Source organism: Stenella coeruleoalba (genome assembly GCF_951394435.1).
Source record: "Stenella coeruleoalba genome assembly, chromosome: 3".
Classification (NCBI taxonomy): domain Eukaryota; kingdom Metazoa; phylum Chordata; class Mammalia; order Artiodactyla; family Delphinidae; genus Stenella; species Stenella coeruleoalba.
The window spans coordinates 92455171-92481922 of NC_137148.1; the positions used below are offsets into that span (position 1 = coordinate 92455171).

Below are 26752 nucleotides of genomic sequence, written 5' to 3' on the forward strand. Positions count from 1 at the left end.
TCATTCTTTTTTCTTCATTCTGTTCCGTGGCAGTGAATTCCACCATTCTGTCTTCCAGGTCACTTATCCGTTCTTCTGCCTCAGTTATTGTGCTATTGATTCCTTCTAGTGTATTTTTCATTTCAGTTATTGTATTGTTCATCTCTGTGTGTTTGTTCTTTAATTCTTCTAGGTCTTTGTTAAACATTTGCTGCATCTTCTCGAACTTTGCCTCCATTCTTTTTCCGAGGTCCTGGATCATCTTCACTATCTTTCTGAATTCTTTTTTTGGAAGGTTGCCTATCTTTATTTAGTTGTTTTTCTGGGGTTTAATCTTGTTCCTTCATCTGATACATAGCCCTCTGCCTTTTCATCTTGTCTATATTTCTGTTTATGTGGCTTTTGTTCCCCAGACTGCAGGATTGTGGTTTTTGCTTCTGCTCTCTTCCCTCTGGTGGATGAGGCTATCTAAGAGGCGTGTGCAAGTTTCCTGATGGGAGGGACTGGTGGTGGGTAGACATGCATGTTACTCTGGTGTGCAGAGCTCAGTGAAACTTTAATCTGCTTGTCTGCTGATGGTGGGGCATGGTTCCCTCCCTCTTGGTTATTTGGCCTGAGGTAACCCAACACTGGAGCCTATCTGGCTCTTTGATGGGGCTAATGGCAGAATACAGGAGGGCTCACACCAAAGAGTACTTCCCAGAACTTCTGGTGCCAGTGTCCTTGTCCTCACAGTGAGCCACAGCTACCCCCTGCCTCTGCAGGAGACCCTCCAACACTAGAGGTAGGTCTGGTTCAGTCTTTTATGGGGTCACTGCTCCTTCCCCTGGGTCCCAATGTGCACAGTACTTTGTGTGTGCTCTCCAAGAGTGCAGTCTCTGTTTCCCCCAGTCCTGTCAAAGTCCTGCAACCAAATTGTGCTAGCCTTCAAAGTCTGATTCTCTAGGAATTCCTCCTGCCATTGCCAGATCCCCAGGTTGGGAAGCCTGACATAGGGCTCAGAACCTTCCCTCCAGTGAGTGGGCCTCTGTAGTATAAGTGTTCTTCAGTTTGTGAGTCACCCACCCAGCAGTTATGGGATTTGATTTGTGATTTCACCCCTCCTACCATCTCATTGTGGCTTCTCCTTTGTTTTTGGATGTGGGGTATCTTTTTTGGTGAGTTTCAGTGTCTTCTTGTCGATGATTGTTCAGCAGTTATTTGTGACTCTGGTGCTCTCACAAGAGGGAGTGAGCGCATGTCCTTCTACTCCGCCATCTTGAACCAATCTCTGCTTCTTATACTCTTTACTACTTATTCCCCAGGGTCCTTGGCAGTCAAATCAAGAAGGCAGTATTACTCATCCAGTCAGAACTCTACCCTATAGCATTCTCCCAAAGCCTTCTAATCTCTAAGCTACATCTCAGAAGGACACTCAGGGGTACACATGTCTCACTTTAGGGGTGCACTTGTTCTAGACCTTATATAGCACTTAATGCAATAGAACAGGATATACACTGATAGAATGTTTATATCTCACTCCCAGAATCAGGTCCAGCATTTAAAAATTTTACCCAGTGAACTTCATGTTCATTGATCACAGGATAATGCTTCTTCTTCTGTGAAAATAAGGGTACCAGAAATGTCCCAATAATTCAGCTGTTGTCACTTTTAGGAGTATTTGCTAACACAGCCAAGGGACAAATTATACCCAATGGGACTTGTCTTGCTTATGAGAGACAAAACTGCTCACTTGTCGGCCACAATTTCTGGCTCTTGTACATCCTCCAAATCCTGCTCCACTGTGCACACTCTCTACAAGTGAGTTCCAAACACCTTGCTATAAACCCTCCTCTGTTTTTGGAAACAGCCCCACTGGGCATGTTGAAGCTATAGCATCCTTATTAACATAATTCCTCTTTCTTTTCCCTGTGGCCATGACTGGATGTTAGCCTTCTAACATCCAAAGTTGTGTGAGATAAAGATTTGATTGTAACTGGGAGCCATCTGGCACAGGTCAGAACATGTTTTATGGGTAGGCTGTCCAAGTGCAAAGGCTTGGGTGTATTCTCTGCAGGCCATCAACTTCCCTATGACTAACTGGGCCATCACTTGCAGTTCTGATTAAGCACATCACTACCCATGTGAAGCATTCTCTGGTTCCAAATGTTCACATTGTTTCCACCATGGCTATCTTTTCTGGTACCTGTCTTCAACAGTGAAGTGACATCAACCCCTTGACAGTTCCCTGAGGGAGTCAACAGAACCAGCCTGTTTCTGGCCTCAGTGTCTCCTGAGGCTGCTGGTATACCTCCTTTGGATGTCAGTTATTGGCTGTTAATTGTTTCTTAGTTTGAAATAGAATAAATAATAGAAGGACATTAAGACTTTCTGAAACCCAAGATGGATATGAATTACATATTCATAACTATTTGTAAATATTGACAAATAGGAACTTATCTGACTTGACCATTCATAAGGCAAGAGAAGCAAATGTTATATGAAAGTGGTATGTCAAGGACTGCGCGAAGCCTGGGGTGGAAATGGATCTGATCCCAAATAGACAATATTCAGCATAATAGCATAAAATTGTTGGCTGAAAGAAAATGATGATATTGAAGGAGCATATGGTGTTTTGGCCAAAGTTTATGAGAACTGGGAGTGTCATCCTTAAACCCAAAGGGCAGATGTAAGTAAATACCTAAGGATTATCTGAATCTGTATCAAATAGAAATCAAATTCCTTATCTTGCATCATATAAAAAAGGTAATACAAGATAATGAGACAAAATGATAAATCAACCCAATCTGGTCTGTTGTCCTATGCTTTACTTAGTTCACTATTTCTATCTATCTGAATAAATTCAGATAATTTTTCTTGCATTAAAGCCTTTAGTATCCATCCACCATTCAATTTCTACCCATCCTACAAAGCCTACTATAAATCTATTTCTACTCGGAAGCATCCACTGCTCTCCCTTTAGGCTCCATCTTTACAGAACTTGTCTGCCACTCACGTGAATACCTTCATGACACACAGCCTTGTGTTACTCAGTGTTCCCTTTTATGAATTATTTTTATTATCTCACCTCTTGAGATGGGAAGCCTTCACCAAAGCAGTTAGCTTAGCACAGCTATGTGGCAGCTACTCACACTTGTTGATGGGTGGGGTTTTAAACATTGTAGAAGTGAAGAAAAACTAAAATAACAAACGCTGTGACACAACGGACATGAACGATGTGAAAGCCAATTTGTATGCGAGCTGAGACCTCCCAAGGAGTTTCAGGGCTTCTTTCTCAAGAAGTTCCCAGATGCCAGGCCTGAGGCAGAGTTCCCAGGGCAGGAGCTCCCTGGCTGCTCCCTTCCCCGAATTCGGAAGTCCAGTATAAAGTCCTAGTCAAAGGCCCCAAACTCGCTGTCCAGAAAGAAAACTCAGGTTTGTACTGTTTGACAGGTCACCTTGCAGGACAGACCCCGGACTTCAGCAGTTGTCTGCAGTGACCCAAGCATGGGCAGGACATTCCGCAGGAGTTCTTGGATCCCAGCACGAGGCCATGTAGGGTGAGTCATGTGGGGCCTGAGAAAAACCAGATGCTTGGGAAAGAAGTAACAGGAGATACTGGAAATACTGTATGGTCTAGACTGAATGCTTCAGTGGTTTCAAGATAAATAAAGTAGGCCAAGGGTGAAATGTGTGAGCTCAGTCAGCTTTACCCAGGAGACTTCCAGCTCCTATCTTCAGGAAACAGCTAAGGCTCGCTTATGTGACCGCAGGCAAACTTGGCATGCACTTTCCTTGCTTTCTTTCAGCCTGATCTGTGTACTTGAATTTATAGGATGGCACATTCCCATTACAAGCATTTCTCCAGATTCTAGGGCCTGATCTTGGGGCATATGGAAAGGCAGTCTCTACAGGCGTTTCATTCCTGCAGGAGGTGCTAACTGAGGTACCTTCCCCTGCCGAGGAAGGATGGGTGTTCTGGGGCTCTGCTCCGGCTATTTGCTCTCCTCAGATGTTACCTTCAAGTGGATCAGTGCTGATGATTGGCATGTTCACCAGAGACAGATTTGCAAAGGCTGAGGGAGGACTGGCTGGTTGCAGGAGGGGCCTGAGCCTGACGGTGCTTTAGCCAGATGGCATCAGAGAACATTGTCATTCACACGGACATGAGAGATGGTCAGTGCAAATCTTTCGTTCAACAGGCTAGGGAAACAATGCTCCAAAACTAGTGCTTGCAAAATTGTCTCTCAACATTGTTTTCTTCCCATCAGGTTCGGAGGTTCCATCCAGGCTCTGGTACTGTCATAACACAGGTCCTGTCCAGCTGGGCTCACCCATCTGTGCCTACGGTATGCCAGAGCATTGTCTCAGCTTTCCCAGGGTGAGTTCCTGAATTGGCTTTGTTTCCAGTCATCCTGTTTCTGACCCTCACTTTGATCCTTTGGCTCATGTCCCACTCAGCTCCTCTAGCCTGATGACCTTTTTGATTTATTATTCTTTTGACTTGACTTAACTGGACTTTTAATCAGCTTTCTTCCTCCTGCTAGTCCTATGCAAGCCCCTGTTGGCACCCTTCCAGGCCCCCTCCCACCCTTGCAGACTTTTCTCCAGGATAGCCTGATTGGGGATGAACTAACTTCACCATCCCTCCCGCATCTGACTTTGCCTGAGAAGGCTGTAGGAAGCAGCTCTGCAGAAACAGATGTGTAATCAAGTTATATGAGAAAGCCAGAGTCGTTATACTTAACAGACCCAAATTCTCCATCAACAGATAGACTATCATAATATTTAGTCTATCGACTAATCAAATTAATGTTGAAACCACCAAGCCCTTAGAGGACCACAGGTGGCAAGTGTCAAAGAACTGACCTTGATGGGCAAGTAAACTTTTAAGTCTTTGAAGAAAATCCAGGCTTGAGATCCCAGGCTTCCAAATGGAATTCACAACCAGGCTTGTGATTACAGTGGCAGTATATAGTGGTAATAAAAAAATGAAGAGATACAAGTCTTCTGAAGAAAATTGAAATTGTATCCACATGAACATAATTTAAGTAAATACTCTGAGCACTAACGCAATGCCTTTCAGTTTGTCAGCTTTCCAGGCAGACACATTCAAATACCGGAGTCTGCATTCCCAAGATAAATTCAGTTTTTCACTCCTCTCAGACCTAATATGTGAAGTTAAGGACTGTAAGTGAACAGTAATGTTTTTCTTCATTTTGTTTTACTATTTATTTAGCCCAGCATTGCCTCTGTGATGTTTCACTCTGCACAATGGAGAATAAAGCATCTTATCATTTCTTCCTTTGGACTTGTGGTTCCACTGCGCCTTCTACCCAAGAAATTTCCCCTCTCATCTCTGTTTTTCCAAATCCAACCATCCTTGAAGGACAGTGAAAGTCCTGCCTCTTCCTTGAAGCCTTCTGTGATGTTACCAGCCAAGCATGATTTGTTTGGTCTTATCTTTTGAGCTTTTGTACTGATCATTGAACTTCCCATTCTTCTAGCATTGCTTGATTATACGAACCAAATATTAAAGCTTGTGAAAATTTACCCGGGGATACAGATCAACATACGACCTCATCTAGCGTGCTTTCTATCTAAATACAGTTACTTAGTTGGAATTTGGATTTTTATTTTAATGATATCTTAGTTCTAGGATTAAGCGTGGCTTCCTTTTAGAATGGGTTGCAAACTGGCAGCTTGTGGACAATATTCAACACAAGAAATGGGTTTTTTTTGCCCTACACAGTGTTGGGTGGCCCAATGTTTTAATCAAGTCAAATTATTATATGCTCAGTATTTTAAAATTTGGAACTTTCCTCAAAAATATATATTTCTAACTTTGCTTCAGCTCTCTGAAGATCTGGCAGCACTGGGCCCTCCTGATTACCTGTAGGAGGGACGCTCACTCCGGATAGAGTCAGCACTCCGATCGCTCCAGTCCTTATGTCACTCGTGTTTCTACAGCACGGAAACTGAGGACCCTTTGCCTTCCATCATCTTCCAAGCATCTCACTTCATCCATTTGCCTTATCTGTCTTGTCTCCATAAGCATCTGAGTTTGCAAGGTCCCTTTTCTCTAAATTGTTTTTACCTACAGTTAAGCCTAACTCTTTTTGCTTTCTTCAGATTTTAGTAGCAGTTTTAAACTTCCTCTTGTCTTCACTTTAGGTGTCAACATTCTCTGACCTAGCTCACTGGCTTGCTGAGAGTCTTCAGAACTTCAAAGCAACTTAATTTCAAAAGCTCTTAAGGACATACCTTGAAATAATCTGCCTTCTTAACTCTTAATTATCGAAACACTTCTCATTCACTCTCTGCTCCCTAACTCTTTTTTGAAGAGAAACTGACTTCTGATCAGTATTGCCTGCTCCATTCTGTTCGGTGAAAGTTAGAAAGAGCAAGATGGTAGCATCATCCCCCCTGCCCGTGTCCCTAGACAGTGGAGAGCAGCCTATATTGCAATACAGGTGAGAGAAGTCTTCCACCAGCTTGAGGGTCATGCTGGCATCCACATTATTGTAAGTCACCTCCAGGAAGCAAGAACTGATACCTGCAAGGACCACACAATTGTGATGATCTTCCCTGTGGACGAGACCCAGGGAACCAACCTGGCACTTATGGAAACTAAGCCTGGAGAAGGGCTGTGCAGTTCAGCCTGTTCTCTTCCTGATCCAGTCTGTAAATATGCAGTCAAATCTCGTGACACTCTGAGCTAATGGCGTTCAGCAACTGGAAGGTCTTTGGAGGGCAATCAGGTGCTAATAAAAATATGCTAATGGCAGCTTGTGATCTAGCAGCAGGACCCCAGGATTTGGGGTTGGCATGGCAACTGCCAGCAGATAGTTCACGCAGAACAGGAACAACGGAAAGAATTAGAATGAGCTGCTTAAATGCAAGTGTTAATGAAAAATGTGAAACACAAGTGAGGATCAGAGAGAAGGTTTGGTGCCCTCCGCGGCAAAAACAAAACACACAAACGCACAAACTAGAAAACCTGAAAGCAAAATGAAGCCCTTCCTTTCTGCTATGGCCATAGAAGGCAAGCCAGTCACTGGGAAGCATTTAGTATTTAGCCTGATGGTTTTATAGAAGACCTATGACCCTGTAGAAATCTGTGTCTCATATGTGGATGAGAGAAGTGTCATATGTGTATGTGTCTCCCTGCCAAGGCTGAAAGAAGAGGTCTGACAGGGAACAGCTTTTAGCAATCTACTGTATCAAAGGCAGTACAGATGGCCGTTTTTGCTTTTAGTTTAACTGAATGTCAAAGAAAGAAAAGGGGGGCTCCCTCACAAGAGCATATCCAATATGTAGAAAGAGCTTGAAACTGGGGCTTGTACCCATGTGCATATCGATCACTGTGAAAACCTAAGGCATGTTTCAATGTGTGTGCACATGTGGGCATTCCTGTAGTTTACACGTGCCCTGCACTCTTTCCCCTCTTTGCCTGAAGCTGGAAGTTTCATAGTAAGTCAGCCTCTGCCACTGTGGGCTTGAGACCACAAAGAACAAGATTCTTTCCTGCTTTTCCACTGCAAAGAGTCAATGCCGTTGGAAATGATTTCCCATGGCGGGGATGGACAAGAAGGCTAAGTTCACTGTCTCCGTTAGCTTTGCTAGCTTATGTGGCTGAGGGGAATGACACAGAATAAAATCCTTGGAAGGGAGCTGTCTGAGACAGGCAGGGATGGGAATGACTCCAGGAAAACAGAAGTAATTTATCTGCAGCCATCACAGACACTCTCACGTGCCAAAGATGGAAATGAAGCCAGCTATGCAGAAAATGAGGCATGCGTATCTCTGGGGGTGCAGAGGAAATAGGAAACAGAGAGGTAGATGGACCACAAATTAAGTGAGTTTGGGAATATAGGGGATCCTGGGAAAAATCTGTAAAAGCTCAAAGGACAATCCATAGGCAGAAGAGTAGGAATTCAACTCCTAAGATTCGTGTTTCAGTTCATGCTGTCCTTAGCCTCACCTGAAACTTCTACTTTGGGGAAAGGTTGTGTCATTTGACAAATACACTTTTCCAATGACTTAGGCATAGCTTCCTTTTCTTAGTCACTTCCTTCCTTCTCTTTGATACAATAGGCCCTTAAAGAAAGACCAGGGGAGAAAAGCTGGTGGAAATGCGTGAGACTTGAAACAATTGCTATTGTCCTAGACATGGTCAATCTAGCAGTGACTGACAGGTGTTCTGCTGCTGAAAGGATGGTCCTAGGTATGGCTTCATGTAAATAATATCTGGGGAAATCAAGATTTTGTGGGGACAGCCTGAAGTTTATATAATTGGGGAAGCCCCATTTAAGAAAAAAAAAACAGAATTACAATACAAAATTGCTAAGACCCTCCTAGAGCCTTGGAAAGGGTCTGGGCAAGCGAGGAGCATGTCAGATGATATTCACTACCTGCCGTATATTATTGTCGACACCTGCAGGGGCAGGGGAGTGCCTTTCCATTGAGGGGTCCTTAGGCAAGAAAAACTAGGGTCCATTTATTCTTTTTAATTTAAGCAGTCAGCCAAGATGTAGCCTGGGCTTAAAACACCCACACTGTTGTCTGCTCATTAGACTAAATGCTGCATCCTGTACTGTTAATAGCACTTCCTGAGGAAATGGGCTGAAATTCCAAGATAATATCACTAAGAAACCAAGAGACGTTAAGGTGACGGGCATATTTCTGGAGACACCTACATGACTATAGTATGTCACCTCAAATAAGACACAATCTCTTGGTCTTGTAGCAGAGCTGATGGCGATGTGTATGGTATAAAACTGAAAGAAGCCAAAAGGTTCACTTTGAATCCTTCTAGACGCCAAAGGCAGGCAGCTCATTGCTTAGAGGATAAGTACAAATTTAACTGGAGCTATTGTAAATAGTATGAGACTCCTAAAGAGAGATGTGACTTAAGAAAATAGAGCCCTGAGGTGATAATAGGAGTCTTTTGTTTTGGACTCACAGGAACACCTTTGCTTCAGCTCCACAGGAATTTAAGGGAGCTACGGAATTTCTGTCTTCATCAGGGGATGTCTTCCTGCTGGGCTCCTCTGAGGGGCCGTTTCTTCTGAGGTTGCTGGCCTCAGGCACAGAGGGTGTGAATGGATGAATGAGGACTTTCTTCTGCAAGGGCGCCCTCTTGTGGGAAACTCATTAATTATCTTGCAAGGGAAGGGGCCGTCCACCTACCCTGTCATCTTACACAAGGCACAGTTGTGAAGATTCCCAAAGTTTCCTATAAAGCCTCAAAGACCAAGTCTCATCCAGCACTGATCTCTCCTCTCTCTTCTCACTGTGGCTGAACTGGTGTATTTCTCAATTCTATGAGATCCTTCTAAACCGGTAACCCAGTTCCCCGTCAAAGTGAGTGTCCTGAACACAAACTGCTTGCACCCTCCTCATTCATTCTCCTGAATTCTCCTAAATGCACAAAACCCTGAGTTAATCTGTCCCTTACTTGCCTCTTCCCTGGCCTTCACCCTTCATTCCTGCAGTCTTTCAACTCGCTTTTGCCTCCAGGCTCCCTCACAGGCTATTTTCCTCATCTGAAACATGCTTCCTCTTAACCTTCTCCAAATCTTAGTGATCCTTCAGGTCTCAGCCTAAAAATCTGGGGAGACCTGTTCTCCTCCTCCAAGCCTGGAGTTGGGGCATGTCCTACAAGCACCCACAGTGCTCTTTGCTTCCCAGACATAGCTCTTATTGGGTTCTGTTTTCATTACCTTTTTATTTATCAGCATCTCCCACTAGACCAGGCTCCCCAAAGGCAAAAATTCTGTTTCTACCTAGTTTGTTCCTGGTGGTGACACCAGTGCCCAGCCTGTTGTCTGTCACTTAATAGGTGTTAAATAGGTGTTGGGTGATGAATAAATGAGTGGCACACAACAAGACATCATTCTCTAACACTGCACACACTCCTTAAACGCTAATGCACACACATTCAATACAAATTCCTGGGCAGTATTTGATCACCACCAGTTTAGTAAACAACTACCCAGCACCTACTATGTGTCAAACACAGAAACTGATGCAGTGTAAAAGGAATCAACAGAGAAATTAAAGAGAAGTAGAATGCAGCTGGGGCTACAGCGCCACAGGGGGAAAGGGGATCACGCAGGAGAGGTATGATCCGCTGAAACTTCACCTGCTGAGAAGGCAAAATTCTCAAAGGCTTTACCACTTCGGTGGTCACTGTTAGAAACATTATCACGAGCAATTTCAGTTGAGTGGTGAAAATGACTGGCTTGTTACTCTTAATCACATTTGGAGGCTTCTAGGAAGAAGAAGGAAGGAGTAGGCGCTTTTGTGTCTATTGCAAGAAAGATCCCTGAGCAGGTTTTAGTTTTGATTAATTCTTGGCCTTCATGTGGCTCCAGTAGAATGATCTGATTTGGCCGGCCCTCTAGTCAGGACCACCACCGTGGAGCTTCACATCCCCCATATCTCCCTGCCTTCTTTGAATATTTAGCCTCCTTGTCTTCCCATAGGGCTCAAGGAACAATCTAAGATTGTGAGAGTAGGGTAATTGCTGTGACTCACTAAAGAAGGCCTCCCAGCACCAAAGTGTTACCATGAGCTCTAAAACCTGCAAATCATATGATAATTATTCCTGAAGTTCCTTGGCAGCCCTTAAGTATAATTATCATGTAATCTGCAAGGCATGTAATGTTTTCAAAACAAGCATGAATGGAAAAGAGAGCTAATGAGCCTCTCCCTTTTTTATTAGCACAGCCCTGCTCTGAGGTCAAAGGGACCAAGATGTAGGTAGCCACAGGTCATGTCCGAAAGCGCCTCCCCCTGGTGGGAGGTCTGTTACTTTGTAATCTATTGCGACAGCCTAGTTTGCCCATTGGCTCAGAACGGTGACTCTGTGCCATCGTGCTTTGTTTCCTCTCTCTGACACTGCGGGTGGCTCTAGCAGTTCCTATCTGAAATATTCAAGTGGGTCCTAAGGATTTTAAGAGGAACTCAGAACAAATTACCTTTGTCAGGCCTGGTGGATGGAGGCTTTTCAGTTTGCTTAGATTGCCATGTGGAAAGAGGGGAATTGGGATAAATAGGCCCAGAAAGCCTGTCAGTTCTACTCCTGATCCACGAGGACTGGGGATTTCCTCCTGGAGAAGAGTATGGTGATCACCTATCTCCTCTGGAGCCATCAATGCCCTGGTGTGAAATGGGGCAACTATGTTTAAGAAAGCACAGCACAATTTTACAGCTCAGGGCAGGAGACCATGAAGGGCGAATTGTGTGGCTACTTGAAGAGATGTTAAGTGAAAGGTAATTTTGAAAACTGCAGCCCATGTCCAGCAGAGGAGAGCTTATTTAGCTGCAGCAGTGACAAGGAGCTTGCCTGTGTAGCATGGCAGTTGGAATCACTGGATGCTGAGGTTCTACAGGGTGGAGGCTGTGCCTCCGTCCTCTTGGTGTTCCAGGACACAGGTTCTGACACACAGAGGGACCTCGATAGTGGCTGAATCGCTATGATCCACACAAAAATGGAGACTCTTTCCAGAGCCCTTGGAATGTAGTAAATTGAGACAGTAGACTGGAGAGAGAAAAGAGAATGGAGTTTGCTAGTGTGGAGGCTACAACCTCTGTCTCCATGTGTTATCAGGTGTACTCCTGCTCTTGCCCAACCCCCCACGTTCCCTGCCCCAACTCTGGGGAAACTCTCCTCTAGCCAGGGCAGGAAGATCTTTCTTTTCAAACATCTATCCCTTGGCCAGCTGGTCAACCCTCAAGGACAGAGCAGTCAGATTCAATATAGGACAGTGCTTGGTCTCACAGCAGAGACAAAATGTCAAAAATGTATTTTTAAACATAAAATATAATTTGATTTATTTCATAAACATATTTTTAAAAAAATAAGTAAATATAGAAAAGACCTGGAATCACTGTAGCCTTTGATAATATTTTGAGCAGTATTATCTCTTATCTCTTTTTCTTATCTCTTTTTCTAAGCAGTATTTTGTTTTTTCTGTAATTGTGGCATATGGCACAAAGCATTTGCATCTTACTTTAACTTAAGCCATAATTCTTTCCCTGTGATGTTATTATATACTCTCCGTAAATATTTTTCATGGCCCTATGATGACAGGGGAATAGTTTATGTACCCATTGCTCTATGGTGGCAACATGATATTATTTCCACTTTTTCACTGCTCACTAATAGTGCCATAAAGAATGTCCTTAGGCATATAACATTTTCTTTCTTTAAAATTATTTTCTTAGGGAAATCTTTTATGACCTAGGGTTAAGCAAAGAGTTCTTAAGAATGACACCAAAATAGGATCTGTAAAGAAAACAATTAATAATTTGAACCTCAGCAATTTAAAAACTTTTGCTCTGCTTAGGATATCACCAAGAGAATAAAGAGACAAGTTATAGATGGGGAGAAAATATTTGCAAATCACCTTTCTGACAAAGGCCATATATTCAGAATGTATTTTTAAAAGGTCAAAACTCAACGATAAGATAGCAAACAACCCAATTAAAAAATGGGCAAAGGACTTGAACAGAATCTTTACCAAAGAGGATATAAGGATAGTGAACATAAACACACGAAAAATGCTCAACACCATTAGCCATTAGATAAATGCAAATACAAAACCACAATTAGATATCACTACACCCCTATCAGAATGGCTAAAAGAAAAAATGCTGACAATACCAAGTGCTGACAAGGAACTGGAACTCTCATACATTGCTGGTAGGAATGCAAAATAGTACAGCCACTCTGGAAAACAGTTTTGTGGTTTTGTATGAAGTTAAACAGACTCTAACCACTGACCCCGCAACCCCACCCCTGGGTATTTACCATAGAGAAATGAAAACTTATGTTCTCACAAAAGCCTGCACACAGATATTCATAATATTGATAGATTTGTTTGTAATAGCTAATAGCTGGAAATACCCCATGTCCTTCAATGAGTGAAGGCATAAACAAACTGGTATATCCATATAATGGAACACGACTAAGTAGTTAAAAGGAACAAACTATTGATGTACTAAACAACTTGGAAAAATTTTGAAAGCATTATGCTGATTAAGAGAAGCTGGTCTCTAAAAGTTACATATTGTTGTATGATTTTACTTATTTGACATTCTCAAAAAGACAAAGATAGAAACCAGATTAGCGGTTGTCAGGGGCTAGGGGGTGAGGGTGTGACTATAAAGGGAGTTTTCTGGGTGATGGGACAGTACAGTTTCCTGATTGTGGTGGTACAAGAATCTATCCATGTGTTAAATCTCATAGAATTCTACTCCAAAGCAAAAAAAGTCAAATTTACTGCATGATCATTTGGGGAAATTAAATTAAATTTTAAAATAGAGTTAGTTTTTAGGGAAAATCACCAGAAGTTGAATAAATGGGATAAACAGTCAGTCACAGGATGAAAGAGCTATGAGGAGCTTCATTAACTATTCAGCTCCGACTGTGGAAACTAAGATGAGATGAGACTTTCCCAAGGTCAGTGGCAAGCCTGGGACAGGAAGGAAAATCTACACCTACCTGCTTTGGTGCTGTTTCCTTAACTGCTCAAGTCTCTTCAAATGAAAGATGTGCTGTACCGTTATGGAATAATTTTCTTCTCACAAATCCAGTCCAGAGAGGGTATGGTGCAGATAGGGAGCAGAGGGGAATTGCATCACTGCACTTTGGAAAATCAGCCCCATTCTGTAGAAAATCTCGTTTTAATCGGTTTGTGACCATATGTTCTCCTGACCAGTAAGCAAATGGGTGTAACTACAGGATTTCAGGTCCCAGCGCTGTGTCAGAAGGAAAAGAAGTTCAGAAAGCTGGTTCTTGGTCGGCTGGTGAAAGCTCCCAGTTACAGAGGGAAAATCTGTTACAACTAACAAACTGTAACACAAGAGTAAGACCTGAAAACTGCAGAGAACTATATAATCATTCATCAAAATGATGATAACAGGAACAATTCAGGGGCTTCCCTGGTGGCGCAGTTGTTAAGAATCTGGAGGACACGGATTCGAGCCCTGGTCTGGGAAGATCCCACATGCCGTGGAGTAACTAAGCCCGTGAGCCACAACTAGTGAGCCCGTGTGCCACAACTACTGAAGCCCGTGCGCCTAGAGCCCATGCTCTGCAACAAGAGGAGCCACTGCAATGAGAAGCCTGTGCACCACAACGAAGAGTAGCCCCACTCACTGCAACTAGAGAAAGCCCGTGTGCAGCAACTAAGATACAACACAACCAAAAATAAATAAATAAAATAAATTTTAAAAAACCAGGAACAATTCAGTCTTTCCTATCAGTGAGTTATTTATTGGTTACATGAAAATCTATGCATTTAAATATGGATATTCTTAAGGGAAATATTTTTTTACTCATTGATATTCTATTTCATGATTGTTAAATGTTCCATTCAAAACTGAAGGGAGGGATTCCCTGGTGGCGCAGTGGTTGAGAGTCCGCCTGCCGATGCAGGGGACGCAGGTTCGTGCCCCGGTCCGGGAAGATCCCACATGCCGCGGAGCCTGCGCGTCTGGAGCCTGTACTCCGCAACAGGAGAGGTTACAACAGTGAGAGGCCACAACAGTGAGAGGCCCGCGTACCGCAAAAACAAACAAACAAGGGAATGATTGAAGGGAATGATTCATGTATTTTCCTATCTGTTTTTTTAGGATGCTATATAATATGATGGAAAGTTTTAATTCAACTATCATGTATATTCACAAATGTTTGTCTCATCTTCCCTTATTTTCTCTAGCTTTTCTTACAAGCTAAAAGTCACTGAAAACCTCAGGGTAATAAGATGGCATAGATCTGCTAATAAATAAAACAATCACAATTCCAACTAAATCAGTTGAGAAATAAATTTGTAAATGTGTTCTTGTATGTTGTAATAATGGATCATATGCATGATAAAAATCACATGCATGAAATCTTATTAAGAACAATGTTATATATCTGTTGGTTTGTAAACTGGCCCCCGTGCATGGAGGACAAGGAGAAACTGAAGAAAGAGGAAGACCACTCCAGATTGGCAGGCGGCAGTTTTCATAAGCAAGAAAACTTACGTAGGAGGCTTGTCTTGGGTGGCTGCAAGACCAGTAGATCTCTGAACCTGATAGCCAGAATATGAGCTTATATGGGGTCTTAACTGGGTTCAGTCACGTATACCATCCACATGGTCTCAACAACACACTACTGTCTCAAGGCTGCATCCCTGAAAATGGCTCCAGCTGTGGGAACGGTGGGCGGAATGTATATTCCAAGGAAGGGAAGAGCGTGGGGAGCCTCCGATTGCCTGGGTTCAGCTTACAGGTCACCAGGCAGTCACATCCACTCGACGACCTCCTCCAATAATATCTAGTTTGAATGTGTGTCAAGAAATCTGTTCTAAGATATTAACAAGCTGAAAAGTCCTCAATAAGCTTGCCATACGTCGGAATGTTGAAAACGCATTTTTTCCAAATTTATTTGATTTTATTCAAATAAAAATTGAAATTGTAGATTTTTTAAACTGTAAGGCGCTTTAAAGATTCCTTATTACCACCCTTACAGATGAGGAGATTGAGGCAGGAAGAATCCCACAGCTAGTTTGTGCAGAACTGACGTCTGCTGTGAGTCCTGCCTCCTTCCTCTTCCCTCTGCTCTTGAGAAGTTCTCCTCCCTTGGCCCCTAAAAGTGTAGAATTTTTCCTGACTGGTTGTGTGAACTTCCGATTGGCCAGATAGCCTTCTGATAACATGGCCTGAGAACAAACAGAAGATATGCTTGCTGAAGTTTCAGAGCACTGTGTCCTGAGGGGCAGGTAAAATGATCACAGGTTTATCCATTTTACTCTTTATTTTACAAAGCGCTAGAGAAAATCTAGAAGGGAAAAGGATAGAAATTGTTTTGTTTGCCTGCTACACTCTGGATATCCCTATTTTACCTCAATATTTGGTTTGGGGAAGTAACAGGAAAATGTGATAATGACTAAATTGCAAAATCAACTGAGGGAAGTATTTTAGGAGAGGCAATTAGATTTGTTGTAGGGAAAGAGATTTTCCGATGAGGCTGGGGTTTGGTGTTGGACAAAATCAATTACAATTGAGTTACATCTATCTCCAACTTGACTGCACCTTGGCTTGTGAGTGGGTCTACTTGTATGAATGCCAGCTGGTAACGGGCAGTTAATGTTCAATGAATGAACGAATGAATGATTTTCTTGCCCCATAAAATGTCGTCAGAAAGCTTTAAAAGTATTAAGATGATATCTCAGTTCAATATAAAGAAGAATTTTCTTAATTTTGTTTAAAAATGGAAGAGAAAAACTGTTAAAAAAAAAAAGAATGAGATACCTTGTAGAATATTTACTTTTTTATTCTCTGTGCAAGCAGAGGCCAGAAAACCACTGATAAGGAATTTAGTGGATGGTGTGTATATACAAAATCTAGGATTCCTTCCAACTCTAAGATTCAAAGATTCTGTGGTAAAAACGTTGCCTCATATTCAAAATTATTCAAAATGCTATTCTCTTGTTCACATCTTTATTTTTTCCTTCAATCTCTTAAAAGATTTGGTAAAAATGTTGATGAAAATCGAGGGAGTTATGTTATATGAATATAATATCTATCTTATATCTATCATCTATTTCCAAGCTAGGATAAACATTCATATATAGATCACATATATTCATGTAATTCTACATATGGGATGATTTTAAAAATCCTAAGATCTCAGTTACGTAATTGATTTATTTAGGTATCAATTAATTTCTTATATCTGTCATGAATGTCAAGTGCCAAAGAGTGATATCTGGTCATTAAGATCAGCAAAATGCCCCAAGTGGCTATTTCTATTCCACTTACTACCAAAAGGGATTGGTTATTTGGTGATTCTCTCTACAACTTGGCAATGATTCTATACACCATTTAAACTTATGTAGTATGCATCTATAAGCCTCAAATGGGGGTTCATATTTGAACATTTTTTTTCACATTAACCTTTCTCTCAAGGAAATGGTAATGATAATATGATAAATATTTGTATAGGAATTTATAGTTTGCAGAGCAGTTCTACACATTTATTTAATATAATGAATTTTACACCTTGTTATAGCCTCAATGCAATTCTGTGACTACCATTTTATAGATTAAAAACTCTCGGATTCAGTGCAGTTGGGTGTCTTGCCCAAAGTTACCCAAATAGTAAGTGATTGAGTTGAGACTGAAAACCCAGTTTCCCAATTCCTGATTCCACATTCCTTCCCCTTTACATAATATTGATAAATGTTCTCAGCAGTTTCTTCAGAGGTAATTGAGTCAATAATGGGGCTCTTTGATTTCTGTTTGAATGCTCTTCAGTGTAAAATGTAGGAATGTGATAAATCTAAGTACTGGAGAAATAGGCCCTACAGAAACAGACTGTTTGATTTATAAAATTTTTTCAAAGTCCCTTAACAAAATTGTAATAACGACATATGACTTTTTAAAAAAAAATTTATTTATTTATTTACTTTTGGCTGTGTTGGGTCTTCGTTTCTGTGCGAGGGCTTTTCTCTAGTTGCGGCAAGCGGGCGCCACTCTTCATCGCGGTGCGCGGGCCTCTCACTGTCGCGGCCTCTTTTGTTCCGGAGCACAAGCTCCAGACGCGCAGGCTCAGTAGTTGTGGCTCACGGGCCTAGTTGCTCCGTGGCATGTGGGATCTTCCCAGACCAGGGCTCAAACCCGTGTCCCCTGCTTTGGCAGGCAGATTCTCAACCACTGCACCACCAGGGAAGCCCTGACATATGACTTTTTAATAAACGTAATTTGGAAGCATTTAAATGTTGGCAAGATCTGCTACTATATAATGAAATGACCAATCAAACTGTGGTATAATCCCAAATAGGAATATATCATGACTGTATCTATATGGCTCCAAACTAACTGCTTTTTTAAGGAAAATTGATATTGCAGAGTCTAATTTTTAAATTAATCTTTCCATTCGTTGGTCATATTTTTGACATAACAGAGGCAAAGCCTTTATCTAAAAAATAAATACTCAAATGAAAATTGAAGAATTCAGTCCAATAGATCTGGTTTTTCTTACACGCAGTCATTTTTATATTTGACTTCAGGGTCTGCTCTTAGACCTTAAGCTTCTTGAGCACAAACTTTATCTAGATCATACTTTTCTCCAAGACACCGTTAGGCATAGGGGAGTGGTCTAATACATGTGTACTGAGTTGAATAAAACATCAAACAGATGGGCTTCCACAGTATTCTACTCTATGATCTGTGGTAATTTTCCACAGCTGTTTAAATTTCTCACCAAAATGAGAACCATTCCTTTCAACATGGACAGCCACACCTTCTTTCTTAAAATCATTTCATCCCACAGCTTGAGAACATTTCTCTCCTGGTTTCCAGCTCTCCTTCTTGCTTTGCCTTTCTCTTTAATGTTGGCACTTCCCAGGATCCTCTTTTCTACTTTTTCTGATGCGTTTACCCATTATCCCTGGGTATCTTCATATATTAATAATCCCCAAATATATATCAGCAGCTCATAACTTTCAGTTGAGTTCTAGATCTATATATCTAGGTTCCCACTGGGTAGGTTCACATCTTTACTTGAATATTGCACACATCAAACTAAACTTATTTGCTTTCTCCACAGCTGCTTCCTCTTATTATGTCCATCATCCACTCAGTCTTCCAAGCCAGAAACCCCAGAGTCCTTGCCTCCCTCTGCCCCTCACTTCCCACCTTCTATGAGCCCCCTTGCCATGCACATAACATATTCATAGGTTCTAGGGATTAGGATGTAGATATCTTGAGGGGCATCATTCTGCTTACCACATGGTCCATCAGATTGTCCTATACTAAAATGAAATGGCTGCACCTTTCTACCTCTGCCTCAATTAGTTATTGGATGGAGAGCCACATCCCACTGGATCTAAACCCCAGGAAGGTTGTGACCTTGGTGAGGTCTCTGCGGCAGAGTTGGTTCCTGATGGGCTGACAGCTGAATGTTGTCTACTGACAGAGCTCTTAGAAGCTGGGACAGTAACCTCCTTTCTTGAAGGAAGAACTGCGTGGTGCGTCTCCATGTTCATCACAGTTAACTCTTTGAGCCATCTGGATCCACTTCTTCATAGCTATTTGGGGAACAGCTCCTCTTGGATTCTGGTGTGTCTCTTAATCTGGGAGAGTCTTAGAGGAAGTGATGGGAAAAAGTACAATTCTGACCACTGCTGCAGGTCTTGGGGTCCCAAGTGGTACTCATTGTCCCCCTCCCCCACTAGCAAGTCTAGATTCCCCTTACCCTCAGAGAGCTGGCCTCAGTGGGTTACCTCATGGCACAACCCAGATCCTCATCTCTGATTGTGCACTTGTTCATTTAATTATAACTGAATAAGGGAGTATGAAAGTGGTGCCCAAATGAATCACACAACATATTCCTCTTTGCCCCTATTGTATAACTATAGCCCTGCCTCTTCTTAATGACTGGGGTCAATGACCTCAGCAAAGATGTTGACTTTTCTTCTTGCCTGCTGATATCTGTATCCCTTGGTAGAAGAGTTCTTCCACTGAAGACCAAGATTTCTAACCCTGCAAAGGCAAGAGCTTTGTGGACAGGAGGCACACATTTCACAAAGGGGTCATGGGGAGTCAAGGTAAGTGTGGTCACTTCTGCTTCCACCCCTTGGCTTCTAGACCCATGTAGTCTTCCTAATGGGGATGCAGCACTATATGAAGCCTTTGATTCAAGGTATATCCTGTGTCCTGGAGGGGGGTTCACCATCCTCATAAAGTATCACCCTCAAGCGGGTGTTTTAGCTGTACTTCCAGGAAGCTGTTCTACTTCTCTTTCCAGAAGCTTCTTGGTGGTGCAGTATGTGATATGACCAGTGGATCCCAAGATCATGATCCCCTTCCTGTGCTTCAAGTAATGTGAGTTAAGTGATTTGACATAGTGTTATGTGGGATCTCATGCCCGTAGAGCAAACACCTGTAAGCCCTTGGATAGTAATGCTGGCTGAAGCCCTGCAGGTAGGAAAGGCGTACCCATACCAAGAATATGTGTCTAGTGTAAGCATGAATCTCAGGCCTTTTCAAACTAATAGTGGCCCAATGTAGTCAACTTGACCAACAGGTGAACTGATGGTCAGTTCATCTCCTCAAGGAATGGTGCCATATTGGAACTCTAGTATTAGTCTCTGTTAATGCCAGGCTAGACATCTGGCAGCAGTAGCAGCAACATCAGCCTTTGTTAAGTGGGTGCCTATATTGCTGGGCCCAGGCATACCCTCCATTTCTGTCTCCATGGCTGCTTCATTCATATGCCCATTGTGCTGGCACTGGGGTGGCTGATGACAGGGCCTGGCTGGTGTCATCTGGCTGAGTTATTTTGTCTACTTTGTTGCTTAGTGCCTCTTCTGTGGTTGATCCTCTTTGGTGGACTATAAAATATGATAGAAAGGTTTTCACATCTTTTGCCCACTCCCATGTGTCCTTTCATATGTCTCTATCTAGTCCTTCTTGTCTCCCTGTTTTTCCAATTTTCCTGCTTTCATGCTCCTGACCAGCTGGCTAAACCATTTGCCGCTACCTATGAGTTGTATATATTCTAACTTGGGCCATTTCTCTCTATACATAGTAGATGACCACTTGAAGCTCTGCCCATTGGGAAGATTTTTTTCCTTGCTACAGTTTTGGTTCTCAGGGAAGATACCTGGAGGTAGAATATGGTGTGCAAGATATCTATTAAGGACTGTCCTTGAAAGGACTGTGGGAAAAAGAGAAAGGAAGCAAGATTAGGTAAAAGGAGAAGTATAGCTTGGTGTGGGCCTAATGTCAATCTGATAGGAAGCTCTGGAGTTAAAGTGATCTTTTAGAGTTGTCCTACGTTGGTCTGTCATGGCTGGGCCTTCATATCTCCACCTCAATCAGTCACTGGGTTTCGGCTGCTCTGAGAAAGTTGTGACTCTGGTCAAGGAGTTTCTTTGAGGCTGAGTCAACCCCTGAACAGTTTGACAGCTGCAGGCTGCCACTGAAGACACTCCCAGCAGCTGGACAACAAGTCTTCTCTTGAAGGGGGATTAGGTGGCACATCTCTGTGTCCACACAGAATCAGATAGCCTGAGTTCAAGTCCTGTCTGTGCTGATTACTTCCTGGGTGATCTTGGACAAATTACTTAACTGTTTTGCCTTTCGGTTTCCTCATCTGTAAAATGGGGGTCGTAGTGTTATTTATTTCCTAGGGATATTGTGAAATTCCAGGACGTAATTCATGTAAAGCATGTCATATGGATCACTAGGAAGAGCCCAGTGAAACTTAACTATGATTATTTTTTATTAGAAAACTGGATCAGGCTATTCATCATAGTATTACCAGGACCTTTATTGTTGGATAGCTACCATCAGACCTTCTCCTTTAAAATGTTTTCTATTTTTTTTTGTCTGTGTTTAGGTACAGGAAATTAGCTATACAGTATTTAGATTCAAATCTCTGGAGAAGCAGTCTGGTATTTTCTTTGCACACAAAGCACCTCTTGTATGTAAGAGGCTTGCATTTCTTCTTGCAGCTAAAGGGTATGACAAACACAACATGGAATCTTGGAGCATGGCTGAGTGTGTTGATGGCTGTGCATTGTCATCACTCTCTCCTGACCTCAGATGATGACTGGCTCTCCAGCCACCTCCACCCCAGCTATGGCGAGTCTGGCAGGCTGTGAAGGGGAGCCTTCTATCTGGCAGTTACTCAATGTTGGTTAGTTTTAAATAATTCCTAGCTAAATATCATCTCTTGTAAGGAGCCTAGGTATCCTGGATTTAAGCTGAGCCACCATACTTTGTGAGGGCTCAAACTGGCCCCCCGTGAAGGAAACAGTGAGACCAAGAGCCCCAGAGAGAAGCATCCCAACCCAACATCGTAGGAAAAGCCCCTAGGGCGATGGTTTTCAAACTTTAGATTGCAACCCATAAAATGCCAAATCATTTTAGTGGATGCTGATCAGCGTTTATTTTTTTTTAAATGAGCTAAAGAAATAGAAAACATCTGAATGTATTTAGCCTAGTAGTCTTATATATTGTTTCAGAAAACCTTTTCTTTTGTGCATATATTGCTTTTTTGGGGATACAATGTAAAAAGAGTGTGTATCTGGTTGTATATCTGGCCAAAATACATAACCTTAGGGAGAAGATACTTGTAGCAAGAACAATTACCCTGACACTCTGAGCCAGGAAGCCTTACTTTTCTTTCCTTTCTTTTGATGAGGAAAGGCTTGAGACATTTCTCTTAATCCTGTCCATTTCATTCACCTTCTGTTCATCACACTTGGGTTAATCAAGGAAGAATGCTTTTTATTTCTGTTCCTCCTATGCCCCTTCTCAGTTCCAGGTGGTTTCCAGATGGGTCTAGAAGGCCGGACTGCTCCATTTCTCTCTCCTCTGGGGCAAAACAGTCAAGAGTGAGCTAGGTTGCTGGGTTCTGGGAGCGGGTTGGAGCAGCTGTCTTATCTGAGATAGGTGACGCCAATGAAGGAATTACAGAAAATCTCATTTAGGTCCTCAAACCTAGGCTGCTAGACAGAAATCTGGAGCCAACGTGCAGAGGCAAACAGTGTTTGAAACAAAAATGGAGTTGGAAGGGTTGATCTTGCAATGTTGAAATAGGAGGAGGGGAGGCTAAAGGGAAGAATTCCCAAAATGAGGAACATCCACAGCAATGCTTCATGATCTGAAAATGAGAAAAGCTAAAAACCTGTAAGTTGTTTCCTTATCTATACATTTACATATTTTAAATGTGACCAGAAGGAGATAATAGGGGCGTCTGTTATATGGGCGTATCCATTTCCAAATTATATAGCTAATTGTGCATTTCAGTATGTATACATTTTACTTTAAAAAACAACAGGCCCCTCCCACAATGGGAGGATACAGTGAGACTGCTCCAGCTATAAAAACTGGGGAGGAGGTCCTCACCAGAGAAGGAGACCATGATGGTGCCTTGATCTTGAACTTCCAGCCTCCAGAACTGTGAGAAATAAATTTCTGTTGTTATATATAGATATAAAATTGAATAAGAGCGGGAAATGTATGGAGGAACAAATGGGTCAAGAATGGCTGATTTGGGGATTCATTATACTATTCTGTTTACTTTGTGTTTGAAAGTTTCCATAATACCTCAAATGCCTTTAATAGTCTTCCTTGTAATTAATCCATCCAAGGGCTGATATTACCTTTTTCTCCATAACCTCAAACGAACATGGAAGCAATGAATGGGTTACACTTTTTCTACATTCTTAACTGCTCCCAATAGCCAAGTCCTGAAGTGAAGAGAGATCAAGCTCTCTAGGAGAGGCATATCAACCATAGTCACATTGGGTAATGAGAAGAGATCTAAGAGAGACAGTAGATTTGTGTCTGAAATATTTGGTAAATCCAGCATTTCTCCATGGGCTCCACAAATCTCTTTAATGTTATACCTGTCCAGAAGTCTATGTAGGTAAGAAGAGACTTGTGCTTATTATTTCAGTTGTGCATTGATAATTAAGGAGGCAATAAGACCTATGACTACCTAGAAAGTACCCGATGTTGTGAATTATGACTAGAGAAGGTGGGTGGCAACAGCTGGCAATTCAACACATGTGGTTTGCTCTAACAGGAAGTCACAAACTAATCTTTGAGGCCCAACACAGCATGAAACCTGCAGAATTGCTTGCTCAGGGCTAGGAATATAAAACCTTGCTGGTGAGGAAATGCTCCCCCTCAGCTACCTCCTCATTAACAGGTCCTCTGTGCTGCCAGAGGCTGATCTTGATGTCTAATGATATGAGGTAGAACTGGAGCACTGATGTGAAATGGTGTAGTAGAAAGGCATTCTAGTCTTGAGTCTTCAAGTAACCATACATATTGGACAATCCATCCAGCTAAGCTATAGTTTCCTTTCCTCATACGTAAAATGATTCGGTTGAATTCTAAAGGTCCCTTTTATTTCTAAAATTCCATGATTCATTTGCCATAGTTAAAGTTTCACTCACCCATACCCATTATATTGGCAAATTATCAATGAGACAGAATTGTTCTCTGCTCATGCATTACCCTAATTCTTTTTTTTTTGAATTGAAGTATAGTTGATTTACAATACTGTATTAATTTCAGATAAGAGTCAGTCTCACAAGGAGAGTAATAATTACTTCTATGTGATTATTTAGGGCATAATAAGATGGAATCCCAAATTTGCAAACTCTTCACTAGCTATAGCATTTCCTGAATTACACAAAAGAGATTTATGTCTTTGCACTTTGGAGATTTCTATTTAAGACTCCCTTATTAAAATGGAAATGTCCCTGGAAGAATATTCAGTCCTTAGCACTGATTTAAAACTTTATGGAAGTAGTCCATTAGGTAGATCTTGTGGGCAGGAGGAGAGGAAGGGGCTGAAGAAGAGTCCAAACACCAATGTGAATCTAGTGCACTTCTTGGGCTCCACTACCCTGAGTGATGGATTAGTTGTTATGGGAAAGGTAATATAGAGAGATTAAGGATAGACAATAGTTTGGGGAGGGTTGAATCAGTTGGAGTCAACATGAATTTTAGGCCATGACTCTGAAATTCCTTCCATCTCTGTTATGGACTGAATGTTTGCATCCCCTCAAATTCACATGTTGAAGCTCTAATCCCTAATGCTGTGGTATCTGAGGATGGAGCATTTGCGAGGTAATTAGGGTTCAATGAGGCTATGTAGGGTGGGGCCCTCACGATGGAATTAGTGCCTGCATAAGAGGAGACTTGAAAGAATTTGCTCTCTCTCCACACACACATAACAAGGAAATGCCATGTAAGCATGTGGTGAGAAGGTGGCTGTCTGCAAGCTAGGAAAAGAGCTCTCACCAGAACGGGATCCTGCTGGATGTTGATTCTAGGTTTTCCAGCCTCCAGCACTATGAGAAAATTAATTTCTAGTTTGAGCCTCAGCCTGTGGTATTTTGTCTCAGCAGCCTGAGCTGACTAATACAATCTCCTTTTACTCATGTAGCCCCCTTCCCTTCCAGTGTTAGCCATGAGCCAGTTTGCCAAAGTAAGCATGACAGAAAAATCCTCAAAACATTTGAAAGCATTATTCTTAAACATTATTCCTCAACCAGAGGTTACCAGGTTGGTCTTTCTTCTGGAGCTGTTGCTGAAGTTGACTACTTTTGGACGAAGTTGACTACTTTCAGATGATCTATTCAAACAAAGTGGTTGCATTTCTTAAAGCAATTTTTACTCTCTTAACCTGTCCTACATGTGATGTAGGTTTATTAACTTGACACCTGTTGGAGCTGGAAAGACTTTTTTAAAAATTAGCAGCATTTTCAAACATGTTCCAAAGTAAAGAGAATGGTACAAAGAGAACTCTTATACTCATTACCCAGATTCAGTGATTACCGGGATTTTGCTGGTGAAGATTTTAAAGAAAAATATCAGTGAGAGACAAAGTATTATATTTACAAAGTACTAAGTGTGCCATGGGGAAAATAAAGTCATTATTTTGTGGAGTGTAAATATACTGTTAAGGTAGAGAAAAATGTGTCTAATTCTTCTTCAACTACATGTAAAGGTAAATTTGGCCTAAGCTTTAAAAACTAGATTCTTTAATAAAATGGAAACAGTAAATATTTAGTGATAAATTTTTTTTCTGCCAGTAGTTTCTTTGATGTTTTCTTCTCTTCAGAATGTCCCAGAAAGTGGTTTCCAGGAGAGGGCTCCACAAATAGACAGGTTCTCCCTCTTCATATCTGAGTTCTTTCGAACATTCTCCTGAGAGAGAAACTTAGGGACATTCATTCTCCTCACCCTACTGCATCTCCTCTCATAGATTCTTATCTGATTCTTCTTACAATCACAGCTAAATCCTTGATTTTTACAGCCTACTCTTGACTGGCCTCCTAACAGCTTCATTTCCTTACAGTTCTACAGGGATGTATGCCAGTGGGCATATTTTTATCACTCCTGTCTTCAAGCCACATAGTGGTTCTGCTTCCCTGTAAAGTCAATTTCCTCTTCTGCCAGACCATAGACTAGACTTACACGTCTCCCCTCAGGTCACTGCTTTCTTCCTTGCTTCCTTCAACCTGCCTCGCCTTGTTCCCAGTGGGTAGTCTTCAGGGTTGTGACATGGTACTTTGTCTTCGACACCACCCCTTTGCTTAGAAAGTTCTTAACTGTGAGCTTTTCCATACCTCTTCTCTTTTTTTTTTTTTACTGTGCATCTCTTTAAAATTACATCTACTTAAAAAAAAAAAACCTAGCAAGACTTCACCTGGAAGAGGTGACCTTCCTCCTCTCCTTGGTTATCCTCAGCATGAGATAGCAGGTGCTGTTTTAGTTACACAGTGCATTTGCTGGTCTATTGTGTTCTCATTTTGGCGCTGAGCTTTAGTATTTCGGAGAGGTTTAAGGGTGTCCCAGATATGTTTGAGGCACATCCTGTAAAAATATTCATTTAAAATTTACACTCTGGGATCTAAAACACCATGTGTATTTAAATTTTTCCCTGAGTGCTGAATATATAGTGTTCGATGTTTCAGGTAACAATTGGGATAGTCTATGATGACATGATAGTGGATAAGAAAAAGAGGAAGAATACAAAATAGTTAATAGAAACTATCATAGAAAGGGTTTATTTTTATGGTTTTTAAATATGCACACTGCCTCACATGAACCCAGTCTCTGCCATCTCAACCTCTACTCTGATTACTGCGATTATAGTTGTTCATAGTTGTATATTAAAACCAGTGATGGTCAAGGAGGGCCTAGAGCAAAAGATCATTTTCTAGTACCACCTTGTGGCCAACCTATTAATATACCTTTA

General features: G+C 41.8%; 1 protein-coding gene across 1 annotated transcript in view; it reads left to right on the plus strand.

Moving 5' to 3' along the window:
- The first annotated feature begins 19536 nt into the window (after positions 1-19536).
- The window catches only part of YTHDC2 (YTH N6-methyladenosine RNA binding protein C2), an 82722-nt gene continuing 75506 nt past the window's right edge, over positions 19537-26752 (plus strand). Inside the window, exon 1 of the mRNA XM_079915318.1 lies at positions 19537-19568. The gene's annotated coding sequence lies outside the window, so the exon portion shown is untranslated. The remainder of the gene's footprint in view (positions 19569-26752) is intronic.